The 14,000-nt window shown below is 40.4% G+C and overlaps 1 pseudogene; it reads right to left on the bottom strand.

The window, feature by feature from the left end:
- Positions 1 to 7,131: 7,131 nt before the first annotated feature.
- On the bottom strand, positions 7,132 to 9,185 carry LOC149124967 (uncharacterized; annotated as a pseudogene).
- Between the last annotated feature and the right edge of the window lie 4,815 nt (positions 9,186 to 14,000).

Genomic DNA, 14,000 nt, shown 5'->3' with positions numbered 1-14,000 from the left:
GACCGCAGCAAGGACAGCTGGAGTGTGCCGCATATGAAACACAGAGTGAATTTTGAAGACAGTACCAAAAAAGAAATCAAAATGTTTCAGTAAATTATATATATTACATGCTGAAATGATATTTAACATATGCTGGCTTAATACAACTTGCTGAGATTAATTCTACCTTTTCCTTTTACACTTTAAAGAGGGCCACAAGAGCACATACAAGACACCACCTGATGTCCCTGCAGGTCCAGCGGGCTTGGGCACGTGGACAGCCGGGCCTCACAACAGGACGGACAGACAGGCAGGGCAGTAATCTCTCTTTCATCTTATTCTTTAAATCTGGATGTCTTCTCCTCTTTGCCAAACCACTGTGAATGGATCCGAGTCCTATATTTATGAATAACTTTGGAATCACATGTAATTGTTAAAGAAAGAAATGGATTAAAACAGAACAAACCACACTAGAGTTTAAGACACTACTTTCAGGCTTTCATGGCTGCTTCAGTGGGTGTGTGTTGTGGTGCAGTGGTTCAGATGCTGTGTGGGGTGCCCACATCCCACAGCAAGCTGCTAGGCCAAGTCTCAGATATTCTGCTCCTGACCAGCTCCCTGCTAACACACCTGGGAGGCAGACAATGGCCAAGTTCTTAGGTCCCTGCCACCCACGTGGGAAACCCAGATGGAGCTCCCAGCTATGGTCTGGTCAAGCCCTGTGGGGAAGATCTGCTGCTCAGTTTTTTTTTTTATTTATTTATTTTATTCCAAAGGCAAAGTTACAGAGAGAAAGGAAGAGACACAGAAACTGAGAGATTTTCAATCTACTGGTTCACTCTCCAAATGGTCGCAATGGCCAGAGCTGGGCCAACCCAAAGCCAGGAGCCAGGAGCGTCTTCTGGGCCTCCCACATAGGAGCAGGAGCCCAAGCACTTGGGCCATCTTCCTCTGGTTTCTCAGGCCATAAGCAGAGAGCTGGATTGGAAAAGGAGCAACCGGGACACAAACCAGCAACCATAAGGGATGCTGGTACCTCAGGTGGAGGCTGGTATCTCAGTGCTGGCCCCTTCTTGGTGTCGTTAAAAAGTTGTAGGGGGGGCAGCACTGTGGTCTAGCAGGTAAGGCTGCTCCCTACGGTGCCGGCATCCCATATGGGTGCCGGTTCGAGTCCCGGTTGCTCCACTTCTGATTCAGCTCTCTGCTGTGACCTGGGAAAGCAATAGAAGATGGCCCAAGTCCCTTGGTCCCTGCACCCATGTGGGAGATCTGGAAGACACTCCTGGCTTCAGATTGGCACAGCTCCAGCCATTGCAGCCACTTGGGGAGTGAATCAACAGATGGAAGACCTTTGTCTCTCTGCCTCTTCTTCTCTCTCTCTCTAACTCTGACTTTCAAATAAATAAATAAATCTTTAAAAAAAAAAGACTTTTTTATTTATCTAAAAGGCAGAATGACAGGGAGAGATCTTCCGTCTGTTGGTTCCCTCCCCAAATGGCTATAACAGCTGAGGCTGGGCTGGGCTGAAGCCAGGAGTCAGGAGCTCCATCTGGCTCTCCCTCGGGTGGCAGGGGCCCAAGCACTTGGACCATCCTCCCCAGCTTTACCCAAGCCATTAGCAGGGGGCTGGATGGAAGCAGAGCAGCCAGAACCAGACCCAGTGCTCTGATACGGGTGCTAGCAGGGGTTTAACCCACTGTCTTGCAACACCATAGAAAATAGCTTTTCTGTCCTCAACTTAAAAGTTGCAATCATTTCAAGGGGAGCAAGGCAGTTAACACACACTGATATAGTGACCATGAGACAACAGTACAAAAAGAAATTTCCGAGTTCTGAGGAAACATTTCACATAGATTCAAATAACAAATTACACAGAAAAATAAAACCCCCTAGACAGTACTAGGCCAAGTATCTGGATCTATAATTAGTATTCACTGGGCCAAGAGAGACCCAAATTCACTGTCAACACCCACCACTCTGTAACCACCTGTCCTGAAACGGGTAACACCTGCCCTCAACTCCACACCCAGGAGACCAGGCAGTATACACTACACACTCTGATTTGGTTCTTCAGCTGCTCGGCCTCCTGCCGCAACTGGTCAAGTTCACTCATCTTCTGGCCCACATGCTCTTTGTTGCCACCTCAAAGAATTTGAGATCTGAAGAAGAAGAAAAAAAAAAAAACACAGCACAAAACAACACTTGCGCCCACATAGAATGCCATCATTACAGGCAGTAGCTTCACCTGCTGCTATACCACAGAACCAGCCCCTCAGATGAGTTTTTTTGAGATTCATCCAGGTACAAGTTTTTATATATATGTGTGTGTATACATGTGCAAATGTTTATTGATAAGTAATTATTTATCTAAATTATTTATTTATTTATTTATTTGAAAGGTAGAGTTAGAGAGAGAACAGAAAACCATCTGCTGGCTCACTTCCCCAAATGGCTCCAATATCCAAGGCTGGTAACTCAAGCCAGGACCCTGGAACTCATCTGGGTCTCCCACATATCTTCTGCTGCTTTCCCAAAGACATTAGCAGGGAGCTGGATTGGAAGTGGAGCAGCCAGGACCAGCTCAAACCAGTGCCCACGTGGGAAGCTGGAGCTGCAGGGGGTGGCTTTATACACTGTGCCATAGTGCCAGTGCTCATGTGGGATGCTAGTGTTTAAGGGGGTGGCCCGTGTGGGATGTGGCACTGCTGGCTTTATCTGCTCTGCCATGGTGCTAGCCCATGATGTTCTTTCTAAAAGCCTCTGTTTAACCCCAAGAAAAATTTCTGTGTTTTGTTACAGAAGTTTCCTAAGTACCTTACATTTTTGCAAACTTAAGATACATATATATGGATTTCAAAAATAAAATAAAATTAAGATATAGATTGATTAAATGAAAAATATGCAGAAACACAGTCCATTATAACATTAGCACAATGAAGCCTGGAAAAGTAATATGCATTTTAGGTTAATCAGAATTTATGTCAGAAAAATTACAAGGGTTTTATAGTGAGAGGAGCAGGGTTCTATAAGGAGACATTACTTCATATCAGTGTTCCAAGATAGAGCATCAAATTATGTAAGAAAAGAAGCTTACAAAACTGCAAAGATTGGTCAGTGTTGATAAGTATAGATAAAGACAGTGTTATAAATACCCAACCAGGGGTAATGTGTAGTTATCAATATGTCATTGTGCAGATATGTCAGATAGTACTAAATGGAGAAAACAAATAAAGTCACCCCAAGTAGTGGAAAAATCACAAAAATCAGTTTATATGAATGAAAAGATAGACAATCCAGCTGTACTATCAATATTTCCTGCAAAACCAGAGTTTATCCACAATCTATAACCTGACAGAAATTTTCCACAATAAAAAAAGTCCAAGAATTAGCAGATGAGGAACACAAAGCAAGAAAGATATGGTCACAAATATCAAACATAAAGCAAGCAAACTCATGGTTTAGATAAATAGAATGCAAGCAATCAAAAGCATCAAAAAGAACCACGTCTTGGTCCTCAGTGGTGGCAGAAGTAGAAGAAGTTGGGAAAACACTTGGACTGACAAGGTCTATTTATTATCCTCGGTATTGACTCTATGGATGTTAACCTACTTATTCAAATTTAGAAGAAAACAAAGATGTCAACAGTTCTTTTTCCTTTCATTGGATAATCTTAAGATTCAATGCAAGAATATACATGTCTATCATTGAAATCATGGCACACAATTTCTAACTAAGTGGGCAAAGTGTAATTCAAAGGCAACAAGTTTCTAACAAGACATCAAAAAAAAAACAGCTTTGGGAAGCAGACTTTTTTTTAAACATTCTCTTTATTTATTTGACAGGTAGAGTTACAGACAGTGAGAGAGAGAGAGAGACAGAGAAAGGTGTTCCTTCTGTTGGCTCACTCCCCAAATAGCCGCAATGGCTGGAACTGCACTGATCTGAAGCCAGGACCCAGGAGCATCCTTTAGGTCTCCCATGTGGGTGCAGGGGCCAAAGTACCTGGGCCATCCTCCACTGCTATTCCAGGCCACAGTAGAGAGCTGGACTTGAAGAGGAGCAACGAGGACTAGAACCAGTGCCTATATGGGATGTTGGTACCACAGGTGGAGGATTAACCTAGTGGGCCATGGTGCCATCCCCAGAAGCAGACAATTTCTCCCAAAGTTTACAAGGGAACACTGACCCAGGAGACCCCCAGGTTCCCAGACTTTGGGGATCACACTGAGGACATGCAGACTAAGAGGTTTCAATCCCAGGCATTGTGGCAAACCTCAGCAGCCAGAAAATTTAATTCTGGGAGTTCCACATTTCCTACTTTTTCCTACCAACAGTATGCATTGGCTCCTTCCTCCAAGGTCTTAATTATCACCAGAAATCAAGCACTCAAAATCAGTTTAAGATTGTGATGTATGCAGTCTTTTTTGTCATCACTAACACTGAATGTGTGTGGTTTGTTTACTATTAAACAACATACCTATAACACCTATAAATTTCCAAACAGTTCAATTCTGACATTATATAGTGTTAGTAAAGGCTACAGATTCAGACCTTAGTCCCACCACACAACTCCAGGCAAATATCAGTGAAAAGTATGCATTTGTTTTTCTGATCCCTGTCCCCTTTCTGAAGTTATCCAGAGATTCTATCTACAGCTATCTCACTAGCATAAGCTTAGCTATTGCCTGAAATTTGACAGAATCATAGCCACTCCTATCACTCAGGACATATCTGGGTCTTAAAATCCAGGAGCCAGGAATTGAGGAGAAAAGTTTATTTTATTATACCAGTGACAAATAAACTCTCAAATTTAAAAACACTTTTGCATCCAGCAGAATCTGATCTTCCCAGATATTCTCAAGTGGTGCAAACTATGATCTGACTAAACCAACTCTGGATGCAAAATGATAGTGCTGTGTGCCAACAATGCATTTTCTCCTCAGGGCTCACACCAGTTAGCTGGGGTTGTGTGTTGCTCCTTGGCCTTTACAAAGTTTATACTCTCTACATAAAACTAAGAGAATCCAGATTGCATGAATCATTTAGGGATTTATTTCCAGATTTATCACCCTCTAAATCTCATGGGTTCATTTAATTCCAATTATGAGAAATTAATCAGTGCAAACAGGTGGAACCTATAAGAAGTGATTAGGATAAATCCACTCATGTGATTAATGGGTTACTGGCTTATCCCCAGATGTCTGCCATGGGAGCCACTTTGTATTTGCCTCTCCTGCACTTCCCTTACCTGTTCATGTGGTTTATGTGCCACCCCAAGCCTCTGCCATGATGACCATCATCAGATGCTGCCCTCAAATCTTGGACCCAAACCATGAGACAAATACCATTTCTTTCTAAACTACTGAGTCTGTGCTTTTCTGTTATTGGCAACAAGAAAACTGACTCAGGCCCCTTGGAAGAGCAGTGCTGAGAGGACTGAGTTGTAAACTTGTGACCTGGTTTTTCAACTTAAGGAAATCAGACCATAAATGAAAGTTGAGTTAGCCAAAGTTGGTAAATAAGATTAAGTGATACATCTGAAAGATACATTCCCAGAATTCACAAATCTATTACTGTAGCAAATGTTTTGATTACTGCATCTGTTTATCTTCTTAGCACTAAGTTCACTGCACAACAGATTACTGTGGATTTTTCAATTTATTTATTTATTTATTTATTTATTTATTTTTTACTAAGAAGCCAAGAGCTTTATCGATGCAGCAGTCACTTTACAACAAACCCAAGAGCCTGTCTTCTCTGGGAGGAGGAGGGATCTGTACAAACTCTTGGGTTTTATCCACTTCAAAACAACAAGCTGTCTCCAAAACATCCCTTCCCCATTCTAAACAGGCAGTACACACAGGTACACTTGACCAGTGCTGACCAGCCCCTCTCACAGAGATAATATTAACTCTATTCTCTACATTAATCCCATGAGAAACCCAGGAAAACATTAATTCACTCCTGCAACATCTGTCAGGTGACCACTATTACATTCTTCTCTGAAGTGAGGAATCAAATGTTACATAGCTCAGTGAGCTCAAGCTACAGTAGCCAGACAGTAAACACAGTCTCCCCATGACTCCAATATGCAACTATTTCTCAACCACTGGTGAATCATGGATCTTGAGAAATTAGATGAACCTTCTATTCATCCAATACTCTGGGGCCTATCCAGGAAGAATCTTTGCCCCCTAAATACAGCCCTACTTTAGGAATATTTTATGAACTAGAGAGAAGCCACCCAAGTCCTCTGCAGCTTCACTCCTTCTCCCTTGTGAATACTCAGAGAATTGCTAACTCTAGGGGTGGACTAGTGATGAACTCCATCCCCTTCTGAATCCTTCTTCCTATCAAATAACCTGTCTACCTTGTGAAAATAATAATAAACACTGAATTCAAGGGAGACTTTCAGAAAGGCTATTCTCACACATCACAGAGTCTGTGCAAAAGAACACGCAGCCTTGCCCATGGCTTCATGGAGAAGCATTCTAAACCTGTCAAGCAGTATTCTTCAGATTTACCACAATCTCCAGTAACTGTTCTGGTCCTGCTGCCCTATAATTCCAAGTTGTGGGCAATGAAATTCCAGGAAACCAGGACCCAGAAAATGATGTGATTCTAAATGTCCAATTCAGACTCTTTCATATTCCATAGGAATCTCAGCTCTTATGTTACCAAAAATCCTTCATGAGACAGGAACCAGGTAACTTTATTTCTCAGTGCTTAGGATTTTCTTGATTTTTATTACCAAATATCTACTATAGGAACACTAAACAAAAAGGCAAAAACATTAAGGAAAAATATCACTGGACAGGAAGCATAACACAGCAGTTTAAAAAATGAACTCTGGAGTCAAACAATCCTAGCTCCATTCCTTACTAGATGTGTCGTTTGGTTTCCCCCTTTGTAAAACTGGTACAATAACAGTACCTATCTCATTGAGTTAAGGCTAATATTTGAAAAACATTTAAAACAAAGCCTAGCATATGGTAAGCACTATTTGTAAAACTTCAGAAAAAATCTTAACCAGGTTAATTTCTTCATGGATCTTTCAGATCTTCATACACATACATTTTATAGATATACAATGATTGCGTTTGTAGGATTTTTCTCCAGTCTGGTTTCTCAGGTACAATAAGGAAAGAACTCTCATTCATTACACCTGTAGGGTTTCTCTCCAGTATGAGTTCTCTGGTGTGCAATGAGATGAGAGCTACAGTTAAAGGATCTTTCACATTGATTACATTTATAGGGTTTCTCACTGGTGTGAATTTTCCAATGAGCAACAAGGTAACAGTTCTGACTGAAAGATTTCCCACATTTATTGCATTCATAAGGCTTTTCTCCAGTATGAGTTCTTTGATGCCTGACAAAGTGAGCCATCTGGCTGCAAGATTTTCTGCATTTATTACATTCATAGGGCTTAATTCCACAATGAATGATTTCATGTTTAGTAAAAGCTGAGTGTTCTCTAAATGCTTTGCCACGTTCCTGACAGTTATAGGGTTTTTCTCCTGTGTGAGTTCTCTGATGGGCAATAATATGGGAGTTCCAGCTGAATGATTTGCCATATTCAGTACATTTTTATGGTTTTGCTCCAGAGTGAGTTCTTTCATGTTTACTAATGGCTCAGTAATCCCTAAAGGTTTTTTCACATTCATCACATTTGAAGGACTTCTCTCCAGTATGCATTCTCATATGGGCAATGGGATGAGAGCTCCAGCTGAAAGATTTCCCACATTCAGTACATTCAAAAGGTTTCTCTCCAGTATGAGTGCTCTGATGTCCAATAAGACGAGAATTCCAATTGAAAGATTCCCCACATTCATTACATACAAAAGGTTTTTCTCCTGTATTAATTCTATTGTGTACAATAAGATGAGAATTCCAGCTGCAGGCTTTTCCACATTTATTACATTCTTAGGGTTTTATTCCAGTGTGGGTCCATCCATGTTTAGTCAGGGCTGAATGATTCCTAAAAAGCTTTCCACATTTATCACATGCGTAGGATTTCTCTCCAGTATGAGATTTCTTACATTGAATAAGGCACAAGCTCCAGATGAAAGATGGCCCACATTCATTATATTCATAGTGTTTCTCAGAACTGTAAGTGCTTGTACATTGAGTAGGGAATGTCAAATCCAAAGACTTTTTCCCATTCCTTGTATGCATATGCTTTCTCTATAGTACCAATTTTTGATGTTCCATGAAGGATGAAAAGTAAAAGATATTCTCATATTCTTTGTAATCATTCTGGTTTTCTCCAATATGAAATCTTGGATGTTCACAAAATGTTGGGCTCTGGTTAAAAATTTGATGGCACTCCTTATATTGATAAGGATCCCTTTATGATCACCAAAATGTATTATATGATTGAAAGATTTAACAGCATCAGTACATTCGAAAAGATTATCTACAGCTTGCATTCTTGCAGTGTGAATAGGTTAATGGACTGATAGAAGGATTTGTCATAATTATTTTCACAGATAACCTTATCTGCATACATTATGGCTGAGTTACATTTCCAGCTTTCAGCATGTGCTTCAGGCTTATAGAAATGTTCTACATGAGAAACTCTCTGTGAAGGACCAAAGTTTAAGTTCTGGCTGTACTCTGACCCAAGTTCACAGAATCCTGAGCCTTTTTGAAACAGCACTTGCTTTTGCATAAGGAACATTTGTCTCATAGCTGTACTCTGGTTCATGTGGTATATTTCTAATTGGTCTTTACCGCCTAAAACTTCTTTCCTGGAGAACCAAGAATCATCCCATACGTATTTTTCCAACCTCATTTCATGGGATTTTTCCTCCTCAAATATGCTTTGTATTGGGACCAATGTTTTATTTTCAATATTTTTCATCCATTCTGGACAAGTGCTTTAGGGTATGCTTACTCCACTGACCATGGTTCTTCTCTGTCCAGACAGCGAGATGACCTCAGGCTTGGTGATCTGATTTCCCATGGACAACAGATGTCCATAGGTCTCCAGCATCACATCATAGTACAGAGTCCTCTGAACAAGGTCGTACTGCCCCACTCTTCTTGAGTGAAGTCCACCACCACCTCCTTGAAGGTTACTGGTTCCTGGACAGGGGCTTTTGGAGCCTGGAAGTCCTCCTCTCTTCGTCAGGGTTCCCGTCCCTGTGCCAGGCAGGGTCCTGAGAACACAGAGCCCAGGAGGGCCACGGGTCAGCAGTTGCCATCCCCCAAGTCTGGTCTGTAAAGGCATCCCAGGAAGTCCACTGGTTGATGGCTGCCATCCTGGAAGATTGATCTCTACCAACTGCTGGACCAGGAGCACAATTCCCAACCTGCAATCTTCACAGGTCAGTGGCTGCACAGAGCTAGGGGAATGGGGGAGTGGACAGTGACTGCCTAACGGGTACTAGGGCTTCTTCTGGAGGATACGAAAATGCTCAACTTGTCCTGGTGTAAAGTCACAGGTAGCTGTGGCGCCAAGGTTCCCAACTCCACGTCTTGTGTAAGTCTCAAGACCTATCTGATGGATGCCTGGAGCTATGTGTAAAGCACTTGCATTCCCACTAGCGTCAAGATCACCTGGACGGACTTATGCCAAAACCGTCTTGTTCAGTTTGACATCTCCCCGTCATTGCATATTAACAAGAACCTGAGGCTGTTCTGATGTCTTCCACAGTGCTTTATGTAAACAGGCATGGACGAGAAATGCCTGTTAGCTGGGAGCCACTGCCCCAGCCCCCTCGTAGGTGACGTAGCAGGCTCAGTATCTCTTCCTTTGGCTTTTGTCCAGAGCCGAAGTCCAGCCTGGCCATGTGCTGAGCAACTCTGTGCGCAGCCCTGGGGACAAAGGCGCTCCAGGACCAAAGTGCAGGGACCACTGGGGCCCGCCTGGCCTGGCCAGAGGAGGCAGGGAGCCTAGAGCTGGGAGAAGGGAGGTTCCAGGGCCAATGGCGACAGCACTGAGTGGCCAGCCCAGAACCCGCCCTAGCACTGTGCCAGCCCCTCGCCCACTCTCCTTAGCCTCTGGGCTCTCTGAGGTGACAGATGTAAAGGCTGAAGCCCCACAGCCCAGGCAAAGGCCTCACCTCCACCACATTTGAATCTGTAAATTGGTTTTGGTATTAGGGATATTTTAATAATATTAATTCTTTCAAATCAGGAACATGGAAATATTTTCCATTTCTTGTATTTTTTCTACATTTTTAATTAATGTTTAATTTTCATTGTAGAAATCGTTCACATCCTTGATTAAATTTATCCCAATGTATTTAAAGTTTATCTAGCTATTTAGACTAGAATAGTTTTTATAAGTTCTTTCTCAGCCAGATTTCTTTTGATGTCTAAGAATTACATTAATTTTGTGTGTTGATTTTGTATTCTGAAACTTTGTTGAATTCTCTACTAATCATAGTGTGGGATCTTTTATGCCCTTATATAAAGAATTATGTCTTATGCAAATAGAGATAATCTGATTTACTTACTTCTAATTTGTATCTCCTTAGTTGCTTTTTTCAAATTTTATTTATTTCATTGAGAGGTAGACAAAAAGAGACATATAGTGAGAGATATAGAGATATTTCTCCCACTGTTTCATTTCCCAAATGACCCCAACAGCCATGTCTGAACAGGACTGAGTCCAAAACTGAGTAACTCCATCCAGGTCTCCAACCTGGGTGACAAGGGTTGAAGCAGTTGGGCTATTTTTAAAGCTTATTTATTTATTTGAATGTCAGAATAACAGAGAGAGAGAGAGAGAGAGAGAGAGAGAGAGAGATTTTCCATTTGCTGGTGCACTCCCCAAATGTACACAGTGGCCAACGTTGGATGAGGCCAAAGTCAGGATCTTTAGCTGGGTCTTCCACATGGGTACAAGGGTCCAAATATTTGGTCTATCTTCAACTACCATATCTAGCACATTATCAAGTAGCTGGCATGGAAGTAGAACAGCTGGAATTTAAACTAGTGCTACTTGGGTTATTTTTGAAAACCTTTCCAAAAACATTTGAAGGAAGTGAGCTCAGATGTCAAATCACCAGGGACTGCAGCTCTGGTATAGTATGTAAAGTTATTGCCTGCAGTGTTGGCATCCCATATGGGCACCAGTTTGAGTCTCAGCTGCTTTACTTCCCATCCAGCTCTATGCTATGGCTTAAGAAAGCACTAGAGAATGGCCCAAGTCCTTGGGCCCCTACATCCATGTCGGGGACCTGGAAGAAGCTCCTGGCTCCTGGCTTCAGATCAGTTCAGCTCCTGCCATTGCAGTCATTTGGGGGGTGAACTAGTGGATGGGAGACTTCATCTCTCTCTCTCTCTCTCTCTCTCTCTCTCCTTTTCAAATAAATAAATAAATAAATCTTAAAAAAAAGAAATGGAGTAACTAGAACTTTTATTGGCACTCTGACCGGGATGCTGGCATCACAGAAGACAGTTCAAACCACTGTGCCAAATTATCATCCCTCTCATAATTCATTCTCTCTCTCTCTCTCTCTCCCTCTCTCTTTCTCTCTCCCTCTCCCTTTCTCCCTCTCTCTCTCTCTCTTTCTCTTCTCTCTCTCCCCTCCCTCTCTCATTTTAACAGCAATTCATTGAAAAACAAAAGTGTTTTGAGAATACATTCCTGTCTGGTTCCGGTTCATGACGGGAATGCTTCCAGATTTTCCCCATTCAATATTCCACATCCAATATTCAATAGGTTGCCTTTATTGTGTTGAGGCACATTTTGTATATACCCAACTTTTTAGATTTTTGTCATGAAGGAAGATTGTATTTTATCAAATACTTTCTTTAAGTCTATTAAGAATCATATGGTTTTTATCTCATTTAGTTAATATTTAGTATTTATTGATTTGCATATGCTGGATCATATCTGTATCCCTGAGATTTTCAAACACAAGCAAAATATGATATGAAAGCACTTGATACAATTAAAACTACATTTTTTTTACTGTGAGAATTTATTTGTTAGAAAAAAAGATGAAGTAAAAGAAATTATAAGGAATTGATATTTGGTGGAAAGTAGTCCATTATGATTATTTTGAAATTGGAAATAAAAGAGCATATCAACAAAGATAAATAAAGCAAAAATTATGCAAATTTTCAGGATAATGTAATGGGAAAATACTAGAAATATGAGCTTCACATTTCAAATTCAACATTAATGTACAGAAAAGAAAAGATAAGATGAAAGTTGATGTAGTCTTGGAAATCTCTGGAATAACACAAAATTTATGACCTAGAAGGAAAAATAAATCAATTTGCAAAAGGTGGTGTAGACAAATCAAAATAAGAAAGCTGTGAGCACACCAGATAGCAGTTTGGTAATGATGACCTCGACAATGAAGAAGCAAAGCAAGATGGTTGAGCAGCATTGCCTTTCTCTGGGATATTAATGATACATATGTGATACTTACTAATTCAAAGGCAAGAAACAAATACAAAAGCTGGTAAAATGGAAATCATATTGTGACTACAGTGTGTAAAACTGTCATTTAATAGGAACAATAATAAAATGATAAGTATATATAATGGATTTTGAAGAAAAATAGACCATCTCAGTTAAAGTGTAAAATTAAAAATTTACAAATGAACATAAATAAAGGACATGTCATATCAGTTTTCAGGATAACAATTTAGGAAAGGTGCTAAATCCAGATTCACAGTTCTGAAGTTCAAAATTACATGTAAATTTAAAATTCCTCATAGCTCCGAAAAAAAGGGGGGGGGGGATGGAATTCACTGGCCTAAAAGTTTCTGAGAAATTGTGAACAGGAAAGTTGCCAGGAAAAACTAAAGATTTTAACTGAAACTGATGATATCACCAGGAAAAGGCCACTCAGTTGACATAACATACACAGTACTGACATTGAACTACATGAAGATACTGCTATTGTATACAAGGGATATTAGTGAATTAAAGTAAATGAAAGGAAATGTATATATTACAACATAAATTATACTACAAGAACTATTTAGCATTACCATGGAGGGCCCATAATGGGGTTTCCAGCAGACATAAAGAATTTTGTTCAATGATAGTCTAATCTAATTCTGCTACAATTGGAAAACAAATTGAAGATAGAAAAGCAAAAACCATGACAATAAACAGGATTATCTTAACGTGAAGGCATTTTTATTAAAAGTTGCACTTTTGAACTTCACAATAAAAAGTTAATTTAGTGCCTCAGAACTCCATAAATGCTAAAGAACTATCACCTGGGAATGGAGAATTGCTGCACTAGTATAAGACAATGTGGACATTGTCAGCACAACTTAGAGAATTTTCTGTAATATGATGATGTCACAACCAACAAGTAAGATGTTTTGAAGTTCACACTGGTAGGATATGCTTACTATAGGATAAAATTGATATTCCCAAATAACAGAACTTCATTGAAACAAAACAACATAACTGATATTCACCATTACAGTTATATATTGATTATTGGAAGTAGCACAGAGTAATTTGCGAAGCAGCAACAATATAGTGGCAGGCAGATATGAGGTGATTTAGTGAATTAAAAGGTCTAACAATTGTGCTATATTTGAGAAAAGAATAGATAGACATAGGACAACCAAGGAAAGTTTATACCATCTGCTATAAAATCATACATGGAAGGTTTCTACATTGGAATCTACACTTTATATAATATCAATAATCAAAGATTTACTTACGTTCCTATCGACCACAGGAAAAGTTAAGACTTATGTCACCTCAGAAAGATAGGATTACAAACTGGCTGAAGTCAATTCTCAAAAGAGGTATCTATGAACATGGCCAAGAAACTAAGCAAAAGTTTTGGCTTTGATGATCCCATTGTGAAAGAGCCAAACAAAATGGAGTAAGTTTTGAGAGCCAGGATTTGCTACACTGCTTTAGATCCACTTCAAGTATGTCTGGTGGGGAGCACATGATAGCTAAAATATTTGAGTGCCTGCTACTACCCACCTGGGAGGCCTGGTATAGTTCAGGGCCCCCTGCTGTGATCTGGTCTAGTTCTGGATGGTGTAGCCATTGGGGGAGTGAACCATTAGATGGAAGA

This window comes from Oryctolagus cuniculus, chromosome 8 (assembly GCF_051225735.1).
Source record: "Oryctolagus cuniculus isolate XC-2025 breed Fujian yellow rabbit chromosome 8, ASM5122573v1, whole genome shotgun sequence".
Taxonomy (NCBI): domain Eukaryota; kingdom Metazoa; phylum Chordata; class Mammalia; order Lagomorpha; family Leporidae; genus Oryctolagus; species Oryctolagus cuniculus.
Note: the sequence above shows the minus strand (reverse complement) of the source record. Positions and strands in the feature narration are given on the sequence as shown.